The following is a 6,553-nucleotide window of genomic DNA, read 5'->3' as shown; positions in this document are numbered from 1 at the left end:
GACGGATGACCTTCGAATTAAAGTCCTTTAAAATAAAAACAGAGTAGCAGGAAATGCATAGCTCATCATATTGCTCCTTAGTTATGTTTCTATACAATGCAGATGTAACGTCAGTCAATTTTCAACATCAGTTATCAACTAAAGAAAGTAGTTCTTGCTACCGAGAAAATTCGTTAATGCCATCCTGCATACAATGTGTTGTAATTTGGAGCCACTTTTAATTCGGAGACCATGTATGGGTTTGTGAAAACTGAATGATCAATTTAAAAGACCTCAACCACCAATAAGTTCAAAAACAAGCATAAACAAAATAATTCAGTTCATATTATATGTCATATTATGTCACTTTAGAATGCATTGGTATTGTGAATAACTTTTAATAACTTTTCTTTGAATGGCTTAATGGCCATGAAAGGCGCCGTGTTTTACGGTGGCTGGTTTTGCCACCAAAGCAGTCTGTATAAACAAACATTTTCCTTCTTCTACCTGCTGCCGTTTTGAGATTGCGTTTGCCACTCGCTGAAACTGATTGTTGCCACCGAACCGAATGTGCTCTGTTCTGTAGGCGGGTTTTCTTATTGTCGTGAGCAGCTTTGCAAGCCAACTCGAGCACTCTGGCGGCCGAAATTCTATAACCGCTATTAGGTATGCTGGTGCTCCGGCACCAATCTGTTGATGCGATGTGATGTGAAACGATGCCATACAACCACACTGATTTACGGTTTGAAAGAGAATGATATATTTTTCAGCGGATCCGCGCGTTTTGTACTTTAGCGGTACACGCTCACAGGATAGAGACAAATCAGCAGACTCAGCCAAAGGGGAGAGTCCAACGAGACGAACGAATGAGCGTTAAAAGGGAGCGATGGCAAAAAAATATATCATACTGATTTTAACCTCCGACCGAGAAGGTCACGTTTTTTTCAGCTCGGCAGTTTGGCGTTTTGGACAACGGACTAGGACGTCTCCCCCTGGCGATTCCGAAGGAGTTAACTTTAATTATTTTTAAGTGGCAGCAGAAGGAGAAGCAGATAGCAACGGCTAGTTTCGACCGTTAGGAGCGGGCGCTTGCCGGCAAACCGGAAAAGCGCGCGCTTTTGCGGCATCACAGACGCCACGCCCCCTTTTTCCTTTGGGCAGTGGTGCCAGTTTCTCTTCTAGTATCGTAGAGATTTTTAACATAAACAAAAAAACTAAAAAGAAAACACGCATTACGGACGGTGAAGTGACTGAAGGAAAACAAATTCAAAAGTTTATTCCCCTAAATTGTTCGCGATTATTGGTGGTTTTTGTAAGAGCTCTATAAAAAAAGTGACAGTGTTTTTCTAGATAATATCCCAAAGTGAAAAGCCCTCATAAGTGTTTTCTCCTTTAAATAATAAATCGATCTGTCGGCTATACCTAGGGGGTAGCCGACAACAGCATGGCTTCCAGTAGCTCCGGGCCTCCGGGAGGCCGGGCTACAAATTTGTACGAGGGTAAACCTACCCAACGTACTGCTCCAAGGTGGGCCGACCCACTGAACGGCAACCTTCAGATCCTGTTACTTCGTGCCACAGGAGAGAACGCGATCCCGACTAACCCGTTCGTCGTGAGTAAGACGATCGCCAACGCTGTAGGAAAGAAATACTACACAGCGCGACCGCAACGGGACGACAAAAAGAGGACGCAGTATATCCTTAAGGCCAAGGACGAGGATATAATTGGTAAGCTCCTTTTAATCAACAAATTGATCGATGAAACCCCTATCGAAGTAATTTACCACCCTACTCTAAATCAACGTAAATGCGTTGTTACTTGCCGTGATGTAATTGACATCAAAGAATCCGAACTGGTGACAGAGCTTTCCGATCAAGGTGTGATCGATGTCAAGCGAATCACCAGGAAGGAGAATAACATTGTTATCCCAACCGCTACTCTCATTTTGACAATTCGTGGAACTGTTGTTCCGATTTTATTAACTTCGTATTTATTCGGGCTGGGACTAGAAATTTCTATCCCAACCCAATACAATGTTTCAATGCTTTGCCGAAATTGTGGACAGGAACATCCAGAACAAAAGGATGGAATTAAAACCTGCAATGCTTCAGCATTTTGCTTGAATTGCCAAGGGGACCATTCCTCTTCGAATAGGAAATGCCCCGTATGGCAAACTGAGAACAACATCACAAAAATAAGAATTGACTATGGTATCTCCCACAAAGAGGCGAAAGAATGATACAACGGTCAAAATAATGGACCAACTTTTGCAAGTGTTCTGCAAGACAGACTCTCCAACTTGCAAAAACCAACACCCAGCTGCAACTGCAAATGCAACTGCGCCTCGGCCGCTTCGGCCTCTTCTAGCCGCGAAAGCACTCCCCCAATTGACACTACAATCGATACTTCTATGACAGAGTCGACAACCGACAGCTCAACAACGGAATCCGAATCCGAATCAGTCATTTCAATGGACACTTCTGATGTTCCAAACAAAAATAAAAATAAACGGAAAATGGCGAAAGGATCATCTTCTGATTCTGATCAAAAATCCGAAGATGAAATCCAAAATAACAAGGACAAGAAAAGAACAAAAAACGAACAAAGAACTACACCACCAACAAATAACAACACAACACCAACAAAAAACAACAACAACAACACACATCAAACAAAAAACAACAATAACAACAACAGCAACGCACACTCAACAAAAAACAACACACACACAACAAACACTCCAAAGACTTCTACACCAAACAAAAACGACACCAACAACTCAAAGAAAGCTTCTCTTTCCAAGGGTAAAGGACCATCGAACTAATTCTCCTTGAATAGTTCAAACATACACACATTTAAGACTTAGGAATTAGAGTTAAAAACACCAACACATTCACTCCAACACAGAAATTCGGGATACAATGGAACATCAGAAGTATCCGACGAAATATTCTAGAACTGAAAATGCTTATTTCAAACTCTAATCCCACAGTCATAGCCCTTCAAGAAACTATGACTCCAAACAACTTCGATAAACACTTCATCTCAAAATATATCACATATTTCAAAGAGGGTCCCAACCCCTCAAAAAACGGAGTTACAATCGCAATCAAAGATGGCACTCCACATGATCTTCTTCCCATTACCACTGATCTTCAGGCAGTGGTAGTGCGCATTAAACACCCCTTTCCAATCACCGTCGTTAGCATCTACATCACTTATGATTCCGATTCGAACACTCTACGCGGCCAACTGGACCATCTGTTCGCCCAACTTCCCGCCCCAATCATGCTTATGGGTGATTTCAACGCCCACTCATACGCCTGGGGAGGTGCATACCTCGATCGAAAATGATCCGTCATTGAGGATTTCATATCCGACCATTCTCTTCTCCTTCTTAACAACGGCCAACACACCAGAATCCATTATTCTGGTACTACTTCAGCCATCGATCTCACTATAGTATCAGACAAACTATCTTCAAAACTTTCTTGGAACATCCACGATGATACTTGCGGAAGCGATCATTTTCCAATCTTCACTTCCTTCGGCCAAACTTCTCCAGAGTTTTCAACAAGGCCAAGATGGAAATTTGAATACGCTGACTGGGCTGGCTATCAGTTTGACATTGAAAACCGCCTCTCCGCTAAACGAGATTGGACAGCCAAGGAATTCTCCAAAGTTGTCCTAGAAGTTGCAATGGTGCACATCCCCAGAACCAGTGGCATCCCTGGCAGGAAATGTGTCCCATGGTGGTCGCCTGAGCTGAAGGCAGCGATCAAAGGTCGACGTAAGGCCCTACGCAAATTAAGAAAGGCCCATCCGGACAGCCCACTGAGACCCACTCTGCTTGCAGAGTTCCAAAGGGCTCGCAAAGAAGCTAAGACTGCTATCAACACAGCCAAGCACAACAGTTGGGTTAAATTCATCAGCGAAATTAATCCCAACGCGTCAACAAAGGAGTTATGGAGTAAGATTGGCAGGCTTCATGGAAAGAAAAGAAGCAAAGAATATAATCTTCTAATTAACGGTCAATACACCAATGACCGGAAAATCATCGCCGAGGCGTTTGGAGATTTCTTTGCTTCCGCCTCCTCCAATCAAAACTACGACCAAACCTTTCTAACCCACAAAACGGAATGCGAAAGAATTCCCATCGATTTTCATACCGATGTGGAATTTGACTTCAACAAAAACCTCTCCCTCAAAGAGCTCGATTGGGTACTGAACAAAGTCAAACAAGGATCCACAGGACCTGATGACATCAGCTACCCTATGCTTAAGAATCTACCCCATCTCGGGAAAAAAGCACTTCTGAAGCTCCTCAACAAAGTCTGGGACAGTGGAACCCTCCCCAGTTGCTGGAAAGAGGGTTTAATGATCTGTATCCCGAAACCAGACATGAACAATCATCTTCTTGACAATTTCCGCCCCATCACTCTCATAAGTTGTGTTGGGAAAGTCTTGGAAAAAATGATCAATCGACGCTTAACGACTTTTCTAGAGTCAAATAAGCTGATTGATCCCAGACAATTCGCATTCCGTGCGGGAAAAGGTACAGAAGATTGCCTTGTAGCAATCGAAAAAATCCTAGACGACGCAACTGAAAAATTACACCACATTGATATTGTTTTCCTGGATTTATCCAAGGCCTTCGATCGGGCATGGAGGTACCCAGTGCTGAAAAGCCTTTTCGACTGGGGGATTCGTGGGAGATTAGGTCTCTTCGTTAAAAGTTTTCTAGAAAACCGGTCTTTCAAAACCGTTATTAACAACCACCAATCTTCTCTAAAAATCCCAGAAAACGGCTTCCCACAAGGCTCAGCACTTTCACCAACCCTCTTCAACATTGCCATGCAATCTCTATTCGAGATTATCCCGGACCATATAAAGGTCATAGTCTATGCAGATGACATCACTCTTATCTCTACGAGCTGCTTCGGCTTAATTCAGAGAAAGAGGCTTCAAAAAACCTTAGACTCCATCCAAAACTGGGCTCTAAAAACAGGTTTTAAAATTTCCCCGGAGAAATCCAAACACATACATATCGGAAAAGCTCTCAGAAGGAGAACCTATCTTCAGCTCAACAAAATCCCGATCCCTACAATGAGGACATTGAAAATACTAGGGGTTACTTTCGACAAGAAACTCAACTTCCTATCACATTCCCAAAAGACCAAAATAGCCACCAGAAAGAAACTGAACATCATCAAGGCTATCGCAGGCAACCTAGCCTCTGGTCATAGAAAGACGCTGCTAAATGTTGTAAATGTTTGGTTGGTCCCACAAATCCTTTACGGAATAGGCACCTTCAGCCGTGGAGGGGACAGGGTGTTAAACACCATTCAACCAATTTACAATAAAGCAATTAGGCTCGCAATTGGCGCTTTTCCCTCCAGTCCTACTCTTGCTGTAATGGCAGAGAGTGGGCAACTTCCCTTCACCCACCTGGTAACAAAAGCCATCACCAATAAAGTCATCCGTCACTTGTCACTCCCCGAAAGCGACCACAATGTCCCATTAATACATAGAGCTAAAACATGGTTCAAAAATCTCACGAACAAAGATCTTCCCGATATATGTGAACGTTCATCTGCGACGGGAAGAAATTGGAACGTCAAACCGCCGAACATTAACCTTGAACTTCTCAAGGCAGTTCGGGCGGGAGACCCTTCTCCAAAAGTCAAAGCCTGCTTCAATAACCTCGTTGCATCCAATTTTCAAATCAACCACCAGGTATACACAGATGGTTCAGTCAGTGCCGATGGAGTTGGATGTGGAATCTTTGAGAGTAGATACACTGGTAGCTTTTCTCTTCCACCGCAATGCTCCATCTTCAGTGCGGAAGCTTTCGCCCTTTTAATAGCTACCCAAGAATGCACCCATGAGTTTCTTCCTACCACAATATTCTCAGACTCAGCTAGCTGTCTCCACGATCTTCTAAGTGGAAACAGCAAACACCCATGGATTAAGCAAACAGAAGAGGCTGCTTCAAATAAAAACATCTCCTTCTGCTGGGTTCCTGGTCACTCAGGAATCCGCGGAAACACAGCCGCCGACATACTGGCCGGCAAGGGCAGCAAAATAGATCCCCCAGACATGCCCTGTCCTCCATCTGACATTGTCCGCTGGGTAAAACAGCAAATCCGTGAAAGCTGGGACATAGGCTGGAAAACAGCCGTCCCACTCATCTTCATAAAATTAAAAATTCCACTCTCCCTTGGGATGACCGCCTCAATAGTAGGGAAAGGCAAGTCCTTACCCGTCTTCGAATTGGGCACACTAACTTCACCCACTCACACTTGTTCTGCAGAGCCGAAAAACCCCAATGTGCTTGCAACGAAGCTCCGGTTTCCGTTAGCCATCTTTTACTTGAATGTCAACATACCAAAGATGCTCGAGTCCGACACAACATAGGTCAAAGTCTCCGAGATATCCTCAGTAGAGACGAGACCCAAGAAACCAATTTAATTGCGTTTCTGAAAGAAACCGACTTCTTTGGTAAAATCTAAACCGAAATACTAAATACCTTGGAAATTGCTTATTAAAGTTCGCCACTTCACAGTCATGTATG

This window comes from Toxorhynchites rutilus, chromosome 1 (assembly GCF_029784135.1).
Source record: "Toxorhynchites rutilus septentrionalis strain SRP chromosome 1, ASM2978413v1, whole genome shotgun sequence".
In the NCBI taxonomy this organism is placed as follows: Eukaryota; Metazoa; Arthropoda; class Insecta; order Diptera; family Culicidae; genus Toxorhynchites; species Toxorhynchites rutilus.
The sequence above is the reverse complement of the archived record's forward strand: the minus strand, read 5'-3'. Positions refer to the sequence as shown.